The 12542-nt window shown below is 41.3% G+C and overlaps 1 pseudogene; it reads left to right on the top strand.

Annotated features, from left to right (window-relative positions):
- The first annotated feature begins 997 nt into the window (after positions 1-997).
- On the top strand, positions 998-1572 carry LOC132229673 (large ribosomal subunit protein eL29-like; annotated as a pseudogene).
- The last annotated feature ends 10970 nt before the right edge of the window (positions 1573-12542 follow it).

Genomic DNA, 12542 nt, shown 5'->3' with positions numbered 1-12542 from the left:
CCACTGGGCTCTCTCTTTTGGGTCTCACAAGGATGGAATTAAGGTGTTGGCCAGGCTTACTTCTTACATGGAGGCTTGGAGGATTAATCTGCCTCTAAGATCACTTAGGTTGTTAGCAGAATCCAGTTCCTTGTAGCTGCAGATCTGAGATCGTAGTGACCAAGGGCTGCCCTCAGCTACTGAAAGCCACCCACATCTTTTGAAATGCGCCCCCCTCTCCCAACTACACAGCAGCAGTGGTCTGTCAAGTTCTCCTGCTCTTATTTCCCTTCTGCCCTCAGCAAGGAGAAAGTTCTACTTTTAGTGGCATATGTAATTACAGTGGACACACCTGGATAATATAGACTAATCATTCTACTTGAAGGGCACCTGATTAGTGGCACTAGTTACATCTGCAAGGTCTCTTGCCATGTAAGGACACGTTTATGGTTGTAACACCAGTGAGAGGTGATCATGGAGGTCAAAACTCTGCCTCCAGGCTGGCCACATGGCTCAGTGGTTGAATGTCTACCTATGAACCAGGAGGTCAGGGTTTGATTACCGGTGGGGGCACATGCCCGGGTTGCGGGCTCATCCCCAGTGTGGGGTGTGCGGGAGGCAACTGATCCATGATTCTCTCTCACCCGTTGATGTTTCTATCTTTTGCTCCCTTTCTCTCTGAAATCAATAAAATGTTAAAACAAAACAAAATAAAACTCTGCCTCCACTCTTCAGTTAGTGTTCAAATTACTTTAAAAAAAAAAAGATATAGCAACATGTCTTTGAAACATTTTTGTGGATGTAATACTTTTGTATTTTTTTCAGGTTTTTTTTTTTTTTATGACATTACTACATTTCTTCCATGACATGAATATGGTATACGATATTGAGACATTTCTCTACTTGTGAAATTTCAGCTGGGAAATATTTAGTTATTATATATGATATGAGGTAATGTAGGTTAATATTAAAAAAATATTTCTAGCTTCCAGTCCCAGGCACTTCAGGAGCTTCAGAAATGCCCAAGTTCAAGAACCATACCATGCACAGCCAGTCCCCAAAATGGCACAGAAACAGTATCATGACACCGTGATCACAAAGATATGAGTCTCTTAAAGGGAAGTAGATTTCAGATTTCTGAGAAACATGTCCTTTGCCAAGAAGCACAACAAGAAGGGCCTGAAGAAGGTATCAGCCAACAACTGAGCCTTGGGTGCATGTGCTGAGGCTATCAAGGCCCTCCTAAAGCCCCAGCAGGTCAAGCTCAAGATCCCAAAGGGCGGCAACCGCAAGCTCAATGGACTTGCCTGCAGCACTCACTCCTAGCTCTGGAAGCGTGCTCATGCCACTTTGCCAAGTGTCTCAGGCTCTGCCAGCCAGTCTAAAGCCAAGGCTAAGGCCAAGGTTCAATCCAAGTCCCATGCTGTGGCGGCAGCTTATGCTCAGGCTCTATCTCAGGCTCAGGCTCCGAAAAGTTTCCCAGCTCCCATGAAGGCTCCAGAGGACAGGCCTCTGTCTGCCCGTGTGAGGATGGAAGCACATGGCTGCTGTGTGCATGGACCTGGTGTCCTTCTGTGGTATTCGTACAAATAAACTTGAGGCAGGAGTTGTAAAAAATATAAATAGAAAAACTTCTGAAGTTTAATTGCCTTAGTGCAGTGGTTGGCAAACTGCGGCCCCTTGAGTGTGGCTCTTCCACAAAATACCACGTGGTGTGCGCATGTACGGTGCGATTGAAACTTCGTGGCCACACTCAAGGGACCAAAGAGCCGCATGTGGCTGGTGAGCCGCAGTTTGCCGACCACTGCCTTAGTGAATTAGTGGCTTCACTACTCAGTATATAAATTGAGTCAGCTTTTTAAACTTGAATATTATTTTTGTTATTTGTATATGGTGAAAAAATATCCATTTCATAGGATAGTTAGGGAGATTAAGTAAAATAATATAGGTAAAATGATATTCCTGGCACAACATATGCCCTGAAGCAATGTGAGTCATTACTATTCCTAGAAGTGGCATTTGGATAAAAGACAAATGCACTTTTAACTTAGAAAGATAAGACCTAAATTGCCTTATGCCCAATTTGTACACCCCAGCAAAGAGGACAGCACTTTCTGATTTTTCCTTATCCTCTCATACTAGATTAGGTGCTCCTCATTTAACAAGAATTTACTAAGTGTCTATGGGATACCAGGAACCTACTAAACATTGTGGGCTACAAATGTGAGCCAAACAAGCATGTTTCTTGCTCATTCAACTTACAATTTAGCAATTTGTCAGTAAGTTAACACATTTTAATTATAAATTGTAATTAGTGCTATTTATAAAGGGACTCAAGGAAAATATGCAGGGAGCCAAATCTTATACAGAGAGTCAAACCCTATTTTATGATTGAGAGAAAATTAACTTGAGCTGGGGTGGAGGAAAGGGTGATAAGATTACTTCTCAAAGTAAAATTATCAACGTCTACTATTAAATTGGATATAGATATAATAACAGAATAATCATAGATGTGAAAGGGATTTAGCAAGGCAACAACTAGGTTTTCATTTTGCAAAAGTGTATAGATAGTAGTGCAATTATTAAGGTAAGGGAAAATGGAACAAGTTCAAATAGGGAGTTGAAGATCATGTTTTTGGACATAAGTACATTGAATTTGAGGAGAATTTGAAACAGCTAAGGGAAGATAGTAAACATACAGAACTCAGAAGAGGTCTGAGCTGAAGATAGATATTTTGAAATCTTGGTTCTGAAGTAGTAATTCAAGACATGGGGATGGAAGGTGTTATATAGCTCTTAAAAGACTAAGACTGAACCATTTAGTACAAGAATAACTAGTTGGTTATATTGCCCTAGTTTGCTCAGTGGGTAGAGCATTGGTCTGCAGACTGAAGGGTCCCAGGTTTGAATCTTGTCAAGGGCATGTACCTTGGTTGCAGGCTAGATCCCTGTCCCTGGGGTGAGCACAGGAGGCAATCAATCCATGTTTCTCACATCGATGATTCTCTGTCTCTCTCCCTCCCTCCCACTCTGTCTAAAAATCTCAATGGAAAAATATTCTCAGGTAAGGATTAACAAAAATAATAACAATTGCTTATATTGATTGCATGTTGAAATAATATTTTGGATATATTGGGTTATTAAAATTAATCTCAATTGTTTATTATTACATTTCTGATGGAGCTACTGAACATTTAAAATTATACATGTGCCATTTGTAGCTCACTTTATACTTCTACTGGATAGTGATGGTATAGTGAGGGGGGGAAAGTGCCTACACTTGGGCTTTGAGAAAATAAAATATTTAATGTTTTAGAGCCTGCTTAGCTGCAAAATATATTGTGAAAGAATGATTGTAGAATTAAGAGAAAAATAATACTTAAAAGCAAAAAGTATGTTTTAAGAGACAGGTTCTCTATTAAATGTTGCTCATCTACACTAATAAAACAGAAACATGGTAATTGGCGTACGACCGATACCCTTTTCATTGGCTAATCAGCGAGGTATGCAAATTAACTGTCAGCCAAGATGGCGGCCGGCAGCCAGGCAGCTTGAAACTAACATGAGGCTTGCTTGCTTCAGTGACTGAGGAGGATCCTTGGAGGAAACCAGCGTTCCCCGCCTGCGGCTGCAGGCCTCTGAGCGGGCAGTTTAAGAAACATTGTAACAAATACCGCCCAACTTCAGCCAGCAGATTCGCAACATTGTAAGCAAAGGCCAGAAACCTTCTTTCAGCAGCGGAGGCCTAAGAGCTGGAGCCAAGCCTCAAAGCTAAAGCTGGCCCAGAATTAAAAAAAAAAAAGGAAAAAAGGAGCGGTTGGGAACTTCAGTCACCCCCAGCCTGAAAACAGCCCTCAGCCCCTCACCCAGGCTGGCCAGGCACCCCAGTGGGGACCCCCACCCTGATCCAGGACACCCTTCAGGGCAAACCAGCTGGCCCCACCCATGCACCAGGCCTCTACCCTATATAGTAAAAGGGTAATATGCCTCCCGGCACCAGGATCAGCGTGACAGGGGGCAGTGCCCAAACCCCCTGATCGCCCTGCGGCTCTGTGTGTGACAGGGTGCGGCGCCCCAACCCCCTCCCCCCCCCTGGCCCTGCTCTGTGTGTGATGGGGTAGAGCCATAACTTCCCCATCAGCCCTGCCCTGAGTGTGAGAGTGGCAGCGCCCCAACCCCCTGATCGGCCCTGCTCTGTGGGTGATAGAGGGCGGTGCCCCAACCCCCCGCCCCCCCCCACGGGCCCTGCTCTGTGTGTGACGGGGTAGAGCCATAACCTCCCCATCAGCCCTGCCCTGAGTGTGACAGGGTGTGGTGCCCCAACCCCCTGATGCGCCCTGCTCTGTGCGTGACAGGGGGTTGCGCCACAACCTCCCCATCGACCCTACCTTGAGTGTGACAGGGGGCAGCGCCCCAACTCCCCAATCGGCCCTGCTCTGAGCCCGACCAGGGGCTGCACCTAGGGATTGGGCCTGCCGTCTGCCACCCGGGAGCAGTCCTAAGCCAGCAGGTCGTTATCTCCCGAGGGGTCCCAGACTGCTAGAGGGCACAGGCCAGGCTGAGGGACCCCCCCTCCCCCCCGAGTGCACAAATTTTTGTGCACCGGGCCTCTAGTAAGTCATAAAAGATATGGACACAGATTGATAGTATGCATTAGATTTAGTGACTTGGAATATTTAGGATGGTAGTGACATTTATTTTGTAGGAGAAGGATAAGTTAAAACTATCTGTCCGAATGTTTATGAATGAAAATGTAAAAATTTGGAGATTAGGGGACAGACAAATCTTAAAAGTTAGGTTATAAAGGGAACATGTAATAAAGGGGTATGTTTTAATATAGAGAGATTTTAACATATTTAAAAGCCAAGAGAGTCATTCAGAAAATAAGGGAAAATTTCAGATACAGGAGAAAGTAAAAATAGATAATATATAGATTCTGTGAAGTGGAGTAAGAAAGATCTCCTACCTGAATACTCATCACATTTTAAATAACTCTGTGTTTATTTTTCTATATCATTAAACTCTAGCTCAAAGACAATAGGAACTATTTCTTCTTTGTTGTCTAATTTTCAATATGTACTATGAAGTGTTTCATATCTAATACAGCTTCATAAAATTTAGTATCTAAAGAAAACACAAATGTTGAATATTTAAATATATGCAAGTTTGCTATGCAGATTATGACCACAATCAACAGTTCTTAAATGTGAAATGTTTGTTAATGAGAATAGAATTTTTGGAATTTCTACTGTAGAATGGAAAGATAGTAGAGAGGGATATTAGTACCATTATATTTACACATTGATTGTGTTTTCAGATGCACATACTATACTGTATGCTCTGTGGATGTCCAGAATCAAGGGAAGCTAAGAAGCTTTATGGAAATATATTAACACTAGGGCAGAACCTGTCATAGGGTTAATGAAAAAGAAATGAACAATGTTTGAGTCACCTTCCCTACACACTCCTTCAAATCTAGGCAGTTGGTATTACTGGGTTTCTTGATATCCATTATAACTTTATTTCAAGCCCTAACTAGGTTAACTTTTTTGTTGTTGTTTTTTGGTAATTTTCCATTTTAAGAATGTGCCATAGATAAGCTGCTGCTTTTGAAATCATGCAAATGTCAATGTTGTATACCAAATCCAAATTCTCTATAAGCCTGAATGAACATGAGAACAGCCTAATGGTTGGAAATGAGATAATGGTGGACGTTTTTCATTTTCCCCTTCCATCACTTAGTGCATGTTCCACTTTTCCTGGTAATGCATCTTTTCTGTTAGTCTTAGATAGACATGGTGGGATCATACAAAGTACAGAAACTGTGTTGTCTGAACAGTGTTCTCATTCCATTGTAGGCAAGTGTATTCATTGTCTAATAGAAAATGAATTTGGTATTACTGGGTCAAATGGGAGTTCCATTTTTAACTTTTTGAGAAAACTCCATACTGTTCACAGTGGCTGCAACAGTCTGCATTCCCACTAGCAGTGAAGGAGGGTTCCTTTTTCTCCGCATTCTCACCAGCCCTTGTCATTGGTTGAATTTGTTGATGATAGCCATTCTGACAGGTGTGAGATGGTACCTCATTGTTGTTTTGATTTGCATCGCTCGGATGATTAGTGACTCTGAGCATGTTTTCATATGTCTCTTGGCTTTCTGTATGTCCTTTTTTGAAAAGTGTCTATTTAGGTCCTTTAACCATTTTTTGATTGGATTGTTTATCTTCCTTTTGTTAAGTTGTATGAGTTCCCTATAAATTTTGGAGATTAAACCCTTATCGGATATAACATTGGCAAATATGTTCTCCCATGCAGTGGGCTTTCTCGTTGTTTTGTTGATGGTTTTTTGTGTTGTTGTTTTGTTGTTGTTGTTTGTTTGTTTTTGTTTTGTTTTTGTTTTTGCTGTGCAGAAGCTTTATATTTTCATGTAGTTCCATTTGTTTATTTTCTCCTTAGTTTCCATTGCCCTAGGAACTGTATTGGTAAAGATATTGCTACGACAAATGTCCGCCATTTGACCCAGTAATACCACTTCTAGGAATATATACCAAAAAAACAGAAACACCAATCAGAAAGGATATATGCACCCCTATGTTCATAGCAGCACAATTTACAATAGCTAAGATTTGGCAACAGTCTAAATGCTCATCAGCAGATGAGTGGATTATGAAACTGTGGTACATCTACACAATGGAATATTACACTGCTGTAAAAAAAAAGAAGGAATTCTTACCATTTGTAACAGCATGGATGGAACTGGAGAGCATTATGCTAAGTGAAATAAGTCAGTCAGTGAAAGATAAATACCACATGATCTCACTCATTTGTGGAATATAAAGAACATTATAAACTGATGAACAAAAATAGATACAGAGGCAAAGAAGCATTGAACAGACTGTCAAACTACAGCAGGAAGGCAGGGGAAGGTTCGGGGGGGTGTCTAAGAGATCAACCGAAGGACTTGTATGCATGCATATAAACATAACCAATGGACACAAGACACTGTGGGGAGGGGGTGAAGGCATGCACCAGAGTGTAGGGGAGGCTGGGGGGAGGTCAATGGGGAAAAAAGGAAACATATGTACTACGATTTGTAATATTTTAAACAATAAAAGAAAAGAAAAAGAAAATGAATTTGGAGGAAATAGGAGAAAAATTGAGAGATGATGTATTATAAATAGATACCAGTCAATGAGCTCTCAAGTTTTCCACAGACTGATATAATCATTTAGGGCCTTGCTTTATTTAGCCCAAAAATCAATTTTTGGGGTAGATACTGTCATCATCATCATCATCATCATCATCATCATCATAAGCAGCATCATTATCATCTTCATTTCAGAAATGAGGAAGGAAAGGTATAGAGACTTTAGGAAACTGACTTAAAGTCTCACAGTTAATAAGCGCTGCTACCAGGTATTCTTACTCTAAATCCTGAGCTTCTACTTACTAAATTATCCAGATATACTAACACCAGATAGAATGTGGAAAAAAACATGCATATTAGTAATTGTGCTCACATAATAACAGGAATAGGTAACTCAGTGATCTTGTGAAGTAGATTGAATGCATTAAAATGTTCTTTCAAAGCTATATTGGAAAGAAGGGTAGATAGAAGGAACATTGCTTTGAGACCTGGTCTTAAATACTCATCCTTGCACTATGCAACTGTGGATTTTCAACAAGTTAAACACCCAGTAGTTTCAATGTCCTCATCTATAAAGTAAATTGGTTGAATGAATTGTCAATATAATCATTTGGAGACATAAAATAATGATATTCTTGAATAATATTGGAATATTCCAATTAATAGGTTTTCTATGTTTTTAGAATCATCTTACCAAGTAGGCTACTAGGTAGCAAACAATGGATAAGTAAGTGAAGATGGACACTATCGCACATTTTCAGTGAAATAATTATGAGAGAAATCTCTTTAAATTTCCTTTAAAAACATAAAGGATAGTGAATGACTAATTAGATGCTAATTGTACATGTCTACTTATTAGGAAACTTATTAGGAAGGAGTTTGATTTAATAAGAAATGACACTTGAATCTTACCCATAATTAGCTTATTACATTTGGCTGCTGTTTGAATCATTCCCATCATATGGGAATGATTTAAAGAGATTAACCTTTTTCAAGGACCCAGTAAGTGCTCATACATTACCCTAGAACACCTTTCAAACTTACTGAAACAATGATAACCCTAACTCTAAGAGATATATTGATATGTTTGTTAGGTTAAGGGGAAAAGGAAGAGAACTAGCTGCTAGGTAGATCACAAGCTCTCAATATCAGCTGTTAAAAGGTTACACAGTTAACAGCCTGTGCCAATTTAAATGAGGAAATTTCATGGTGCTGAGCAAAGTAAAATCCATTTTTCAGTGTGTAAAAAAAACAACTATTCTCTTTTTTGCCAGCTTTTGCTGGATATAAACCACCCTCTCACTCCACACTGACAGAGAACTGCCAAAAGCAGAGAAAACAGAATCAAGCTAGAGTACTCAGCTTAGTTAAATAAACTGCAGCCCTGGCTCATGTGTCTCAGTTGGTCGTGTATTGTCCTGTGCACTGGAAGGTTGCCAGTTGGATTCCCAGTCAGGGCACATACCCAGGTTGCTGACTTGAGTGTAGGAGGCAGCTGGTCGATGTTTTGCTCTCACAGCGATGCTTCTCTCTCTCTCCCTCTGTCTCTAAAACTCAATTTTAAAATAAAGAAACTACACCAATGTATTCAAGAATAATTTAACAAATCTTTGTGGATCTACTACTTAGTTTAAGAAATGGAACATTATCCCTAGCCGGTTTGTCTTAGTTGATAGAGCATCAGCCTGCAGACCCAAGGGTCCTGGGTTTGGTCAAGAGCATGTACCTCGGTTGCAGGCTCTTCCCGGCCTGGGCCCTAGTCTGGGCATGTGCAGGAGGCAACCAATCGATGTGTTTCTCTCACATTGATGTTTCTCTCTGTCTCTCCTTCTCTCTTCACTCTCTTTAAAAATCAATGGAAAAATAACCTTGGGTGAGGATTAAAAAAGAAAAAAAAGAAATTTAACATTATAAACAGAATTAATCTGTACTAATGAAAGGGTAATATGCTAATTAGACTGGACATCTTCTGGACAAAGCCATGGTGGTGGGGCCGAGGCAGAGGCAGTTAGGGGTGATCAGGCCAGCAGGGGAGAGCAGTTAGAAGTATCAGGCCAGCAGGGGAGAGCAGTTAGGGGGATCAGGCCAGCAGGCAGGTGAGCATTTAGGAGCCAGCGGTCCCAGATTGCAAGAGGGATGTCCAACTGCGGTTTAGGTGTCCTGGATTGGAGAGGGTGCAGGCCGGGCTGAGGGACCCCCCATTCGTGTGCATGAATTTTGTGCATGGGCCTCTAGTGTCTTTATAATGCCCAAGGTTATTTATACATTATTCTTTTACCTTTATATTTCTACTACATAGTTATGAATCCCTAAATAAAATATTTGTATTTTTTCATTATTGGGATTTGATGGAGTTTAATAAATAGCAACTGTTTTATTTGCTTAGGTTCAGAACCACTTGAGAAATAGATTAAGTCAGGTAGCTAGATATTGATTGCTGGCCTAAAGAGTACAGGCTTAGTTGTACACCAACAGTGAACTCCTGAATTCCGAAATCCAGAACAGAGTAGCCTATTCATTTGAAGGGCAGGACACCTGTAAATCTTCTCCTGTGGAGGTGAATGATACTGCCCACAGGAGCAGACCAAAATGCATCTACCAGTATCTCTGTGTGCAGCTAAGACAAAAGAGCATAGTGCAGAGTACTTTCAGAAACCAAGGAAATAAATGGAGTTCAACAGTGAATTCCTTTGTCTATAATTAAGGAGGGTTATCACCACCTACTTCCAGTAAGGAGGAACAAAAGGTTGATCTCATAGCCTGGCTGTATAATAATTTTAATTATTGCATAAGTTTATGTATAATAAATTTCTAGTAGAGGTTTCCTTGAGGTTATAGGCTTAATCATCATTCCTTCCCATATTCAAGAAATCTGAAATTAAAATATTTTTGAGATAGTATTATATTACAGGATTAGTGAACTAAGGGGATCCTGTTTGACTTGTAAGGACAAGATTCATTAATCTGAGTTGGACAAGGCTATTAAATAGCATTGTTTACCCATATCTTCAGAAAAAAAATCACTTTTACTGTCATGGTAAACAACCTGCTTCCCTATTTATAATGGTCTGGCCCTCTAACAACTTTAGTGCGAAATTATAGCTAATTTGCCTACGTCAGGTGGTCATAATAATCTGGCCACACAGTGTATATGCATGTCTTGCAACAAATGCAATTAGACAAACCTAAAAACAAAATAAATTTAATCTGTTTGAAAGTATATATTTGTATATTAATTCAGAATAAGAATATCTGTATTCATATAGATTGTGCATTAATTAAAAAAATATATTTACGCATATAAGTACATGTCCTAATTTACCACTACGTACCTATTTGAATATTTGCTTACTTTCCCAGTTTCCAGACCCCTCCCAGTTTAACTGGGCTGCTGAAGTATAATTTGAGTCATGACTTATTTACCTCCATATAGACCAAGTAAATAGATTCTCTTCCATGGCCTCAGGTAATACCTTAAAATTGATAAACCATTTCAAATCATAATTTGAATGAGAAAGTACAAGGTGATCCCAAGGAATCTGTAAGATTTGAGGAAAATATAACAGCATTCACATATTGGAAACAGGATACTAGAATAATGACAGAATTGTGAACTATCTGTGAGGATTTCTGACTTACTTGTGGTGGAAGGATAAAGGGAAAATCCCTTGTTGTTCAAGGAATGGGGAAAATACTAAAGTGTGTGCTGTGTTCCAGATATGTTTCATCCTTTGTTTGTTACCACAGGGGGATTTCTGTTGCTACCTGACGGCTATTCTTGGATATGGTATCTGAGAATTATTTAACTAGTTATCCTTTCTATGTGGGTGCAAATATACCTTGCTATGTATTTATCATTATAAGACAAAATATGTAACATAATTAATCCAAAATCAAACTGAAATATCAGTCAATGGAAAAATTACTACATTATATCTGTATAAAGAGGCCCAGTGAATGAAATTTGTGTGCTCAGGGGGCGGGGGGGTTCCTCAGCCTGGCCTGTGCCCTATTGCTGTCCAGGAGCCCTCAGGGGATGTCCAACTGATGGCTTAGGCCCACTCCTAAGCCGGCAATCCTTAGCACTGCTGTGGAGGCGGGAGAGGCTTCTGCCACCATCTCTGCGTTCGCCAGCCATGAGCCCAGCTTCTGGCTGAGCAACGCTCCCCCTGTGGGAGCATACTGATCACCAGGGGGCAGCTCCTGCATTGAGCGTCTGACCCCTGGTGGTCAGTGTGCATTTTAGAGACTGGTCATTCTGCTGTCTGGTCGATTTGCATATTATGCTTTTATAATATAGGATAGCTTTTGTATACATTCTCTCATTTGAAGTTCACAATAAAATGAGATGTTGCCTTCATTTTACAGATGAGGCAATGACAGGGAGTTTTTCCAGTTAAGGCAGTTGCTGTTATTACCCTCTTCATAGAAATGAACAAGCTGAGGCACAGAGTTTTAAGTGATTTACTCAAGGTTACACAACTGGAAAGTGAGTTATGAACACAGGTGGTCTGACTTTGGAACCAGTGTGCAGAACCACTACACTGTAAAATAGAAGCAATGGGAAGGCAATTCTTCATACAGCTCAAAACACATTTACCATTTTATTCAAGATATACTCTCAAAAAATGCTAAAAGCACTAAACCTAGTGATTTTTCTCCCGGGCTTCATTTTATTTAATTATTAGAGGCCTGGTGAACAAAAATTTGTGCACTCGGGGGGAAGGGAGCCCCTCAGCCTGGCCTGTGCCCTCTTTCAGTCTGGGACCCCTCAGGGGATGACCACCTGCTGGCTTAGGCCCGCTCCCCGGGGAATTGGGCCTAAGATGGCAATCAGACATCCCTCTGGCAGCCTGGCAGCCCTTGGGGGATGTCCACTTGCCAGCGGGGAGCAGGCCTAAACTGCAGTCGGATATCCTTAGCGCTGCTGAGGAGGCAGGTGAGGCTCCAACCACCACCGCTGTACTGGCAGACATCAGCCTGGCTTGTGGCTGAGCAGAGCTCCTCCCATGTGAGAGCGCCCTGACCACCAGAGGGCAGCTCCTGCATTGAGCGTTTCCCCCCTGGTGGTCAGTGTGTGTCATAGTGACCAGTCATTCTCAGTCCTTCTGCTGTTAGGGTCAGTTTGCATATTACTCTTTTACTATATAGGATAGAGGCCTGGTGCACAGGTGGGGCCCGGCTGGTTTGCCCTAAAGGGTGTCCCAGATCAGGGTGGGGGTCCCGCTTGGGTGCCTGGCCAGCCTGGGTGAGGGGCTGATGGCTGTTTGCAGCTGGTCACACCCCCTTCAGGGTGGGGGTTCCCACTGGGGGGCCTGGCCAATCTGGGTGAGAGGCTGAGGGCTGTTTTCAGGTGGGCGGGCGACTGAAGCTCCCAACCTCTCCTTTTTTTCTTTTTATTCTGGGATTTATTTAC

Source organism: Myotis daubentonii, chromosome 3, assembly GCF_963259705.1.
Source record: "Myotis daubentonii chromosome 3, mMyoDau2.1, whole genome shotgun sequence".
In the NCBI taxonomy this organism is placed as follows: Eukaryota; Metazoa; Chordata; class Mammalia; order Chiroptera; family Vespertilionidae; genus Myotis; species Myotis daubentonii.
This window is presented reverse-complemented; position numbering and strand designations above follow the sequence as displayed.